The sequence below is a fragment of the Dipodomys ordii genome, unplaced genomic scaffold, assembly GCF_000151885.1.
Source record: "Dipodomys ordii isolate 6190 unplaced genomic scaffold, Dord_2.0 Scaffold13, whole genome shotgun sequence".
Classification (NCBI taxonomy): Eukaryota; Metazoa; Chordata; class Mammalia; order Rodentia; family Heteromyidae; genus Dipodomys; species Dipodomys ordii.
In genome coordinates this window covers 9,718,680-9,730,488 of record NW_012267229.1, presented here as the reverse complement: position 1 = coordinate 9,730,488, position 11,809 = coordinate 9,718,680, and positions in this window count along the sequence as shown.

The window sequence follows — 11,809 nt, the reverse complement described above, 5'->3', positions numbered from 1 at the left end:
CATCACGGAGGTTTATGTTGGACAAATATGTCTCTTTTTTTCATCTAGGAATCCAACAGTGCTGATCCTATGCTAGTGATACTAGGATGCTCTCCCTCCTCCCCATCCCACCCTCCCGCATCCATTTGTCCACACCTTTGCCCCTTGCTCACAGAAAATAAACCTGTGCCTTAAAGGAGTTCTTTGACAAAGCTGAAAATCATCCTAAGAGTTTTGTGTCAAAATTAGTGGGTCTGGGTTTTAAACATGCAAACAAGTTCTTAATGACTTCCTCTGTTCAGAGGGTTTTGCCCGAAGACCACTTAGGAATCAAAAACAAAAGCCAGATATGGAAGTTATTTGTCACAGGGCCTGGAAGGAGGAGGAAAAGGACCCAGGGAAGGCCTCTCAAGCCTCCAAGATGAGGAGGCAAATCATTCATGTTCTCATGACAGAAAGACGGAGGGAAGAAGGGAGGGAAAAGGCCACTAGAATTCAGAAGCAACCAACATAGCTGCTCCCTTGAGCACTTTGCATCAACTGGATGTTGTTTGATGTGAAGCAAAACCAGACGCTTGTTTCTCCCCGCCCTCCCCACCCCCACCCCCACCATGGGAACACCACCCAGAGCAAGCCCAGGTATCTCCTCTCCACCAGAAGGTGGAAAAAAGAAGCCATTCCCCCCAAACTTCTCTCTTGTCTGGTACTTTTAGGAGAACTCACATGTCAGGGAGAAATACATGGCTTGTCACGCCACCTCCTCTGCCCATCTGTACCTCCTCCCCCTCCTCCCCGCAAACAGTCTGCAAACAGCCCTGAAGCATCCAGAGAGGAAGCAGCATCTCCTCCTCCCTTCCCCACCCCAGCCCTAGCCCCAGCCCCTCCCCCAGGATGACCGCCTCTCCACCTCCCACTGAGACAAGTTAACTCTTGTACTACCTCAGCTTCCATTGCACACAGAATCCTACAGCACAGTTGCATCTCTCCAAATTTATCTTATCACAAAGATGTCAACGATATTCTGACTTCGGCATTCAGTACAGAGCCACTAGATGCATCCTAACACTATACACCAGGTGTGTTCTATACATGTCGGTGTGATCCTCTTATGACTATTAAGTAGATTGGCCCCTCAGTCACTCAGAAATCATCCTTCCTGCCCAAGACCATTCAGTTGCTTCTCAATACATTCCATAGATTTCACCTCTTGCACCAGCCCTGTTACTCCTGTGCCTGGAACACTACGTTTATAGGAACAGAGGATTGGACAAGTTGAATACCACCCATGGCTCAAGCCTCTAATCCTAGCTACTTAGGAAACTGAGATTGAAGGATCACAGTGTGAAGCCAGCCTCTGCAGAAAAGTCTATGTCACAGTATCTCCAAAATGACCAGCAAAAAGCCAAGCTGGAGGCATGGCTCAAGTAGTTTAGCACCAGCTGAGCAAGGAAAGCAGAGCAAATGTAAGACCCTAAGTTCAAACCCTAGTGGTGGGAGGGGATGAGAAAGATTGAGTAAAATACTGGTCAGAACTGGCCCCTATCACGCTAGTAATCCTAAACTACTCAGGAAGCTGAGATTTTGAGGATCAAGATATCAAGCCAGTCTGAGGAAGGAAAGTCTATGAGATTCTTATCTCCAATTAACCACCAAATAGCTGAAAGTGGAGCAGTGGCTCAAATGGTAGAGTGCTAACCTTGAGCAAAAGAAGAAGCTAAGAGACAGCACCCAAAGCCCTGAGATAAAGCCCCAGGATCAGCGCAAAAGAAAAGAAAACACCAGTCAGTCACATCTCAGGGCTTGTGCCCTCTCCTTTAGAGGCTTGGGAGGTCTGTTTTCTCCAGGGGGTGAGAGTCTGATTAGGAGGCATCAAGCTGGATGAGAGCAGGGCTGCAGAGGAACGTCATGGATGTAGAACTTCTGGCTCCTAGCGCGGTCCTTCCCTAGCTTGTGCCTCCTCTAGCTCCCAGAATTCAGCCACCACCCCAATGGAAAATGGAGATACAGTTCCAGTGAAGGGTGTGGTCAGCTTACGCCCTCCTCACACATCTGGAGAATCTAATGTGCATAGCTCACTGCACTGCTCAATGCAGGCAGGCAACCAGACATCTGGGGAAAGCATCTTCCATGAGAAACACACCCCAAAGAAGTGGAGAAAACAGGAACAATGCAAAGACAAAAAAATCTTTCTTAAAAAATTATTATGAATACCCTTAGAGAGATCAGAGAGTAAATAGTACCTATGAAATATGAGGATGTTATAAAGATCAACATCATCTAGAGGGGAAATAAAAATAAGTGTGAATTTAAATCATGATTGAGAAAATGGAGCCAAAAATAGAGCAAATAGCTAAAGGAAGTTGCCTAATCCTTGATGAAATAGAGTAAAAGAATCCCAAAAGAATGGAAGCTGTGGGCACCAGTGGCTCACGCCTGTAATCCTAGCTACTCAGGATGCTGAGATCTGAGGATCGCAGTTCAAAGCCAGGCCAGGCAGAAAGTCTGTGACACTTGTATCTCCAATTAACCACCAGAAAACTGGAAGTGGTGCTGTGGCTGAAGTGGTAGAGTGCTGGCCTTGAGCTGAAGAGCTGAGAGACAGTGTCCAGGCCCAGAGTTCAAGCCCTACAACTGACAAGAAAAAAAAAAAAGATAGAGAGAAAAGAAGAAAAAAGAATGGAAGCTGTGGGATCACAAGAAGATAAAGGATAGCAGTCCAGGGGCTCCAGGTCTAGATAATGGGAAGTCCACAAAGAGCATCAGGCTGAAGGTGGAGCTCAGGAGTAGAGTGCTTGCTAGCAGGCACAAGGCCCTGGGTTACGTTGTCATCCTCAGCAACACAGTAAATAAATGCATTTAAAAAAATATGCAATCCTAGTTACTCAGGAGGCTGAGATCTGAGGATTGAAGTTCAAAGCCAACCTAAGAAGGAAAGTCTGTGAGACTCTATCTCCACCGGACCACCAAAAAGCTAGACGTGGTAGTGTGGCCCAAGTGGTATAGTGCCAGCCTTGAGAGAAAAAAAAAAGCTAAGGGATAGCACCAGGGCCCTAAGTTTAAGTCCTAGTAGTAGCACAAGAAGAAAGAAAGAAAGAGAGAGAGAAAGAAAAGAAAGAGAGAGGAAGAGAAAGAAGAGAGAGAGGGAGAGGGAGAGAGGGGGAGAGGGAGAGAGGGAGGAAGGAAGGAAGGAGAGAAAAGAAAAGAAAAAAAGCAAAAGAAAATAGTAGAAAAAGGACATAGAAACTGTAGGGAAGAAGTCACCCAACAAAATCATTTCAGCACATTTCCCAGATCTAAGGAAAATCTGTTTCATATTGTGTCCAGTCAGAACAAAGGAAGCAAATAATTGAACTACTCCCAAAGCACACCACTGTGACATTTCAGAACACAGGAAACAGAGAACAGTGTCCCAAGTTTCTAGAAGGAAAAATGGGTCTCCTACAGGACCACAAATCAGATAACTTTAGACTTCTTTTTTCTTCTAAATTTTTTTATTGTCAAGGTGATGTACAGAGGAGTTACAGTTACATAAGTAAGGTAATGAGTACATTTCTTGTCAAATTTGGTACCCCTTCCCTCATTTTTCTCTTACTTTCCCTTCCCCCCCTTCAGCCTCTCCCCAAGTTGTACAGATCATTTCCAACATATTGTCTTGTGAACATCAATGCTGCATCGGTTCCCCCTTGTCCTTTGTCTCACCATTCTGTCGTTCCCCTTCCCTTCCCTAATTCAAATAAACATATATGCAGTACCAGGGTACCAAAATCAAATACAGTGACAACAGTTTTAGACTTCTGAACAGCAACTCTGGAAGCCAGAGACCATGGCTCACTGCCCAGGAGACTTTAAAAAGGAAGAAAAAAATACACCTATCTATTCTAGAATTTTTGACCCCTTGAATCTAAAAAGTTAAGTGTGAAAGGAGAATAGAGATATGTTAGAAGTGGAAATATATTTTTTAAAAATGATCTCTGAGAAAGCTGTTCTCCTCCCAACCCAGAAAACATTCCCACAAAGACAGCAGAAAAAGAAGAGTTTTATTACTGAATAAGAATTATACTAGAAAATAATGAGTATTTTATTTTTTTATTTTTATTTTTTTATTTTTTTGTCGGTCATGGGGCTTGAACTCTGGGCGTGGATGAGTATTTTAATTACAGGCAATCTGCTAAGAGACAGCACCAACAGGAAGAAATTGTCCCCTGTTATACAATCAAGGAAATTCAGATTTTTTTTTAACTGCATTTTTTTTGTCTTTTCTTTTTTTGGTACTGGGGATCGAACCCAGGATGTTGCACTTGCTAGGCAAGCACTTTGCCACTGAGCTACATCCCAGCCCCAGGATGTTGTTTACATGTTTTCAATCATTATTCTCATCTAAGAGAACTAGACAGCACCATTTGTCAAGTTTGTCCTAAATTCACCTGGTAAATGAAGTGGCCATCTGTTTGTTGACTAGCTTTACCCAAAAGAAAAAAAAATAAACTTCACCTGTCTTCATGACAGTCAGTAATTTTGTAACATGGAGGAAAATACCTATGGCCCAACCTGCCCACAGAAACTAAGAATGAGTGCTATCCTTCCTGATGGTTACCTTTTCAAGACATGGATTCAGGACGCATATTCTTGAGCAAATGGCCCTGAGGTTCACTTAGCATCTGAGAAGGTAACATAAATTACCTGGCTCACAGTGGCTCACACCTGTAATTCTAGCTAATCATTAGGAGGCTGAGATCTGAGAATCGCTGTATGAAAGCAGCCTGGGCAGGAAGTCCAAGAGACTCTTATCCACAATTAAACACCAGAATATCTGGAAGTGGAGCTGTAGCTCAAGTGGTAGAATACCAGCCTTGTGAAAAAAAAAAAAGCTAAGAGATTGGCCAGGCTTTTAGTTCAAGCCTGAAACGATACTGGCAATAATATTAATGATGATGATGATGATGTCTATGTAATGAAGTGTCTATAAAAATCCCTGGAGAGCTTCCAGGCTGCTAAACAAACTGTTCATCTTCTGACTGTTTGTCTCCATCTTATATCATATCCTTTATTAATCTAACAAACTTGCAAAATAGAATAAGTGTTTCCCTGGGGTCTGTGAGCCATCTTAGCGAGTTACTGGAGCCCAGGTGAGGGTCATGGAAACTTGATTTGTAGGTTGACTACTACTTGGGATTGGCACCTGAAGCAAGGATACTTCTAGGACTCAGCCCTTAACCTGTGGGATCTGATGCTAACTCCAGGTACATGGTGTGGGAATTGAGTGAAATTATAACATGTTGACCCGGTATCTATTGGAGAATTAATGTTGGCAGAAAGAAATCTCTACTGGGGGGAGGAGGGGGGAGAAATGAAAGCAATGACGCTGATCAAGATGCATTGTACTCATAAACTGATAGGTTGAATTGATACACCTTTGTACAACTATTTAAAGATAATAAAAAATGAACTAATCATTTTTTTAAAAATCCTCATACATTTTGGTAAGCAGAGGTGCTACAAGTGAGTAGATGAATTTTTAAATCCTGTTTTTAAAAGATTTCTGACACTTATAGATAATACAGGAAAACAAGTCCAGCAAGATTTTCCCAGCAGATGTGATATTTAAATGTGGCATTCAAAATATACAAAGGATTTCCTCCAGGTGGATAAAGATGGGAAGAATATTTAAAGCAAAGGTAACAACTTACACAAACAAGATGAAAGGATGTTGTGCCAACAGGTAGCTCATCACCCCTAAAATGATGGACATTCAACATTAGATACTGATTTTTCACTCAGTATTGGCAGGTAACTGGGGTTGGGCTCATATAAACGGAATAGAGCAGGCTTGGATCTGAAATACAGATTGGATCCAGGTAATATCCTCCTCAAGGCCAAAGATAGAATAAAAAGCATACTTTGCCAGGAGATTCAGAGCACCCTTTTGTGGAGGTGCAATGGAAATCGATCTGACCTTTTTGCTACAAAAGCTTTAAAGTACCTTCTTTAAAGTACCTTCTTTTTAAAGTACCATCTTTCTGTACCTTCTACTCCTGGGAACTCACTTAGCTGCAGAGATGTTTCTTCCATCTGCATAATGGAATGTGAGGAAGATATCAAAATATACTGTTATATGGAGAGAGACTTGTTCCAAACTCACCAAACCTGGGTAAGTTAAAGATTATGTGGACAATCCATAAGTAGTGTGAAAATGGCACTGTGGCTCATAGCTACCTGGGGATGGTGGGTGGGACTGACATCAGGAACAACATAATATGAGGCCTGCTAGGGCAAATAAGGTCAAGAGATCCCCATTTACAACCATTAAACATTTGGGTGTGGAGGTATACATTCCAGCTATATGGAAAGCATAAATAGAAGGACCTTAATCTAAGCTGATCTGGGTAGAAAAGCAAGACTCTATTTGAAAAAGATATCTAAAGCAAAAAGCAGGTGGGGTGTGGCTCATCTGCCTAATGAAGATAAGGTCCTTATTCAAATGTGAAAGAGCTAGAATTATAAATATGTTATAATACATCTCTTGAACATACATTGCTTTTGCAAGGATAGCACTCAGGCCCTGAGTTCAAGCCCCAGGAACAGCAACAACAAAAAGAATCCAAACTCTTGGAGTGTATTTGGAGAAGAGCACAACATGTGTAACTTTCTATTTGTGTTTCTCCTTATGGGATGGCCAGTAAGGTGTGGTCCACAAGAGGAGGGAAGAAGAGAAAGAGAAGGGAAAGGGAGGAGAGGGGAAGAGAAGGAAAAGGGAGGAGAGGGGATGAAAAAAAGGAAAAGAATTCAAAATGAACGCCTCTTCTTTTTTTTTTTTTTGCCAGTCCTGGGGCTTGAACTAAGGGCCTTGGCACTGTCCCTGAGCTGCTTTTGCTCAAGGCTAGCATTCTACCACTTGAGCCACAGAACCAGTTCTGGCCTTTTCTGTTTATGTGGTACTGAGGAATTGAACCCAGGGCTTTGTGCATATTAGGCAAGCACTGTATCACTAAGCCACATTCCTAGCTCCTGAACTCCTCTTTTGACAGCCAACATCAGTTGGCCACACTGAAATGTTATTGTCCTATCTGAATAATTTTGTATCATCATTGTATCTAATTTATATTTAGTTAAGTACCTGCCTACTGTAAAGTAATGTAACAGTTCCAACAAACATAAAAGCAAAGGATGCAACTATACTATTACTTAGGCATCAAAATCTAAGAGAGTTAAAAAATATTAATGAAATAGAAAATTCCTTTCTAATCCTAATTTCTTACTGTCTGTTCCTTAGGGAGAGAAGAAGGTAGTGAAACAGGAGTTAAGAAAATTGTCTAACTGAATTGCTGCAGTTCACATGTTGTTGCTGTAGCTGAAATGGGGCTGGGTGCCAGTGGCTCATGCCTGTAATCCTAGCTACTCAGGAGGCTGAGATCTGAGGATTACAGTTCAAAGCCAACCCCGGCACAAAAAGTCCGTGAGTTTCTTATCTCCAGTAAACCACTCAGTAAACCAGAAGTGATGCTGTGGCTCAAGTGATAGAGCATTAGCCTTGAGCTGAAGAGCTGTGGGATAGCACCCAAGCCCAGAGTTCAAGCCCCATGAATGGGAAAAAAAAAAAAAAAGAATACCTGGGAGTAGAAAGCTGTACCTGGGAAAGAATACTACATGGCAAGGGAGAGGAATATCAAAGTTAATTAAAATCAGGTGCTGGTGGCTCACACCTGTAATCCTACCTACTCAGGAGGCTGAGCTCTAAGGATCATGACTTGAAGCCAGCCTCGACAAATCCAGGAAACTCTTATCCCAGATTAACCAGCAAAAGGGAGAAAGTAGAGGTATGGCTTAAGTGGTAGAGTGAAAGCCTTAAGTGAAAAAGCCAAGTAAGAGTGTGAGAACCTGAATTCAAGCCCCAGTATCTGCACCAAAATTTAAAAAAAAACTGATGAAAATAGATTTTCATAGACATGTACTCAAAATAAAACTTCAAACTTTATATATTTTTCTCTTTTTTTGGGGGGGGTCTGGTTGTGGGGCCTGAACTCTGGGCCTGTGCACTGTCCCTCAACTCTTCAGCTCAAGGCTAGCACTCTACCACTTGAGCCACAGCGCCACTTCTGGCTTTTTTTCTTTTTGCTTATGTGGTGCTGAGGAATTGAACCCAGGGCCTCATACATGCAAAGCAAGCACTCTACCACTGAGCCACCTTCCCAGCCCCTATATTTTTCTCTTAATTCTACATTTTTCTCTGGTGTATTTATAACCAAAACAAAAAACAAAAAAACTAAATCTTTAGATAAAACAGCTCTTTTAAAGGTTACTGCAGCCGGGCACTGGTGGCTTACACCTGTAATCCTAGCTACTCAGGAGGCTGAGATCTGAGGATTGCACTTCAAAACCAGCCTGGGCAGGAAAGACCATGAGACTCCTATCTTCAATAAACCACCAGGAAACTGGAAGTAGTGCTGTAATTCAAGTGGTAGAGCGCTAGCCCTGAGCTCAAGAGCTGAGGGACAGCGCTCAAGCCCAGAGTTCAGGCCCCATGACCGACCAAAAAAACAAAAAAAAGTTACTGTAAACACAAGGCATAATAGAGTAGCTGAATTCCTATTACACGTAGAAAAAGAAAGCAAACCAATAGCCAGTGACATAAACGATGACTAGGAAAGGCTTCTCAGTCACTCTGTCCCTTGAGATTCTTTGTAAAAAGTCAGAATTTCATAATTAATTATACAACAATCAGAAGATTTTAATTATTCATTAAAATAAATACCATTTTTCACTTATCCAGTTGGCAAAAATTAGAATAAAAGGCAATCATACTTTGCCAGGAGATTCAGAGCATCCTTTTGTGGAGGTGGAATGGAAATCGATCTGACCTTTTTGCTACAAAAGCTTTAAACTACTCCCATCTTTCTGTATCTTCTACTCCTGGGAACTCACTTAGCTGCAGAGATGTTTCTTCCAGCTGCATAATGGAATGTGAGGAAGATATCAAAACAGTGTAACAGAATATACTCTTGTATAGAGAGAGACTTGTTCAAAACTCACCAAGCCTGGGTAAGTTAAAGATTATGTGGACAATCCATAAGTAGTGTGAAAATGGCACTGTGGCTCATAGCTACCTGGGGGTGGTGGGTGGGACTGACATCAGGAACAACATAATATGAGGCCAGCTAGGGCAAATAAGGTCAAGAGATCCCCATTTACAACCATTAAACATCTGGGTGTTGTGGAGGTATACATTCCAGCTATATGGAAAGCATAAATAGAAGGACCTTAATCTAAGCTGATCTGGGCAGAAAAGCAGGACTCTATTTGAAAAAGATATCTAAAGCAAAAAGCAGGTGGGGTGTGGCTCAAGGGGCAGAGCATCTGCCTAACAAAGATAAGGTCCTGACTCAAATGTGAAAGAGTCAGGTAGAATTATGAATATGTTCTAATACATCTCTTGAACACACACTGCTTTTGCAAGGAAAAAAACAGCAAATTATTATAAAGAACAAGAAGAGTGGAAAGATGGAGCAAATACTTAAATGCTGGTGCTGCAGGAAGCCCAGGGGTCCCCTTTCATTTGAGCCAGACAGAGTGGGTTTCTCTGCTTGTCACCAATGTTCCCCAGTATTTTCATCCCCAATTTTAACTATCAAGAGGTACAACCTCAAGAATAAAATCTACCTATTAATAACGCTGCTCCACGTGCACCAACCAAAACTATCAGACGTGTCAGGGAAAAACTGAAGTTCTCAACATCAAAAATTGTTGAAATCCATTTAGAAAACCTTATTTAAAAACAGGGCAGCTTTTTACTTTGCAGTTTTTTTTTGCAGGGGTGGGTCAGTCGTGGGGCTTGAACTCTGGGCCAGAGCGCTGTCCCTCAGATCTTTAGCTCAAGGCAAGCACTCTACCACTTGAGCCACAGCGCCACTTCCAGTTTTCCAGTGGTTAATTGGAGATATGATTCTCATGGGGAATTTCCTGCCTGGGCTGGCTTTGAACCTCGATCCTCAGATCTCAGCCTCCTGTATAGCTAGGCGTATAGGCATGAGCACCAGTGCCCAGCTTGCTCTTTTTTTTTTTTTTTTTTAATTCTTCTGAGTAAGGAGATGCACCTGGGGCTGACAATTCCCTAAGTCAGTAATAAGTACAATTCTTGGTCAAAGTAACCCCTTCCTGCATTTTCCCCTAGTTTCCCCCACACATGCCCATGCCCACAAGACATAAACTTTGTTTTTTACATAGTGTATACTGAATACCATGCTGTACTTTTCACCCTTTCTCCCTCCATTCCTGTGTCTTCCTTTTGCCCCTCCCCCATTTACAAGACAACAACAAAAAACAGCAACAACAATAACAACAGCATGTCCTCATGCTTTTATTTTCCATTCTTCTGTTAAAAAATGGTTGAAAACATCTGTCTTGGTCCATTATAAAGAACAGAAATTTATTTCTCACAGCTCTGGAGGCTGAGGAATCCAAGGACAAGGCTCCGGCAGGTGTTGGGGGAGGGCTGTTGTCTGCTTCCAAAATGGCACCTTGATACTACATACTCTGTAGGGGAGGAACTTAATATCTTATCACAACAAAAAAATGCAGAAGGTAAGAAGAACCAAACCAGGAGTGGAGCTGTGGCTCAAGTGGCCCAGTGCTGTCTTTGAGAAAAAAAAAAATGAGAGTGCCAGGCTCTGAGTTCAAGCCCAAGTACCACCATAAATAAATAAATAATCATGATTGTTGCTGGGACCCAGTGGCTCACGCCTCTCTAATCCAAGCTATTCAGAAGGCTGTGAGAGATAAGGATTGTGATGTAGCTAAAAGCAAGCCTGAAAAGAAAAGTCCTTGAGGCCAGGCGCCGGTGGCTCACATCTGTAATCCTAGCTACTCAGGAGGCTGAGATCTGAGGATCACAATTCAAAGACAGCCTGGGCAGGAAAGTCTGTGAGACCCTTATCTCCAATAAAACACCAGAAAACTGGAAGTGGTGCTGTGGCTCAAGTGGTAGAGTCCTTGCCTTGAGTTGAAGAGCTGAGGGGCAGTGTCCAGGCCCAGAGTTCAAGCCCCATAACTGACAAAAAAAGAAGAAGAAGGAGGAGGAAGAGGTGGAGGAGGAGGGGGAGGAGGAGGAGGAGGACGATGACGACGACTACGATGACGACGACGAAGAGGAAGAAGAAGAAGAAGAAGAAGAAGAAGAAGAGGAAGAAGAAGAAAGAAAATTTCATGAGACCCTTATCTACAATTAACCAGCAAAAATATGGAAGTGGAGGTGTGGCTCAAGTGGTAAAGTGCCATACTTGAGCAAAAAAGCTAAGGAATAGTACCCAAGTTCTGAATTCAAGCCCCCATATGGGCACCACACACACACACACACACACACACACACACACACACACACATACACACACACACACATGAAAGCCTGCATCCCATTCGTGAGAAAATAGGCCCTTTAAGGCCCTACCTCTTACTGCCATCACATTGGCAATATTTAGGAAGGCACATTCAGCCATGTTTATCATTGTATAACGTTTGCACATTAGGATTAAATGGAGCTATCTTGTCATCTTAGACATTTCTAAGAACGCAGTGGTTTTCATCTGAAGTTAGAACCACAACTAAGACAGTTCACTCTCATGTAAAGATTCTGTTTCGCCAAGGAATAATCCAGGGTTTTAAATGCATTCCATATACATGTGAGTGAGTTTCTGGCTTCCTCCTAAGGTTTTTCAGCCTCCAGATCCCTCCTAGCCTTACCACAATATATTAGCTAAGGAAAGGTCCATGTTACAAAATGATTTATTTGCAAAGCTAATATACACATAGCTGAAAATAACCTGTGTGATGGTAGCATAAG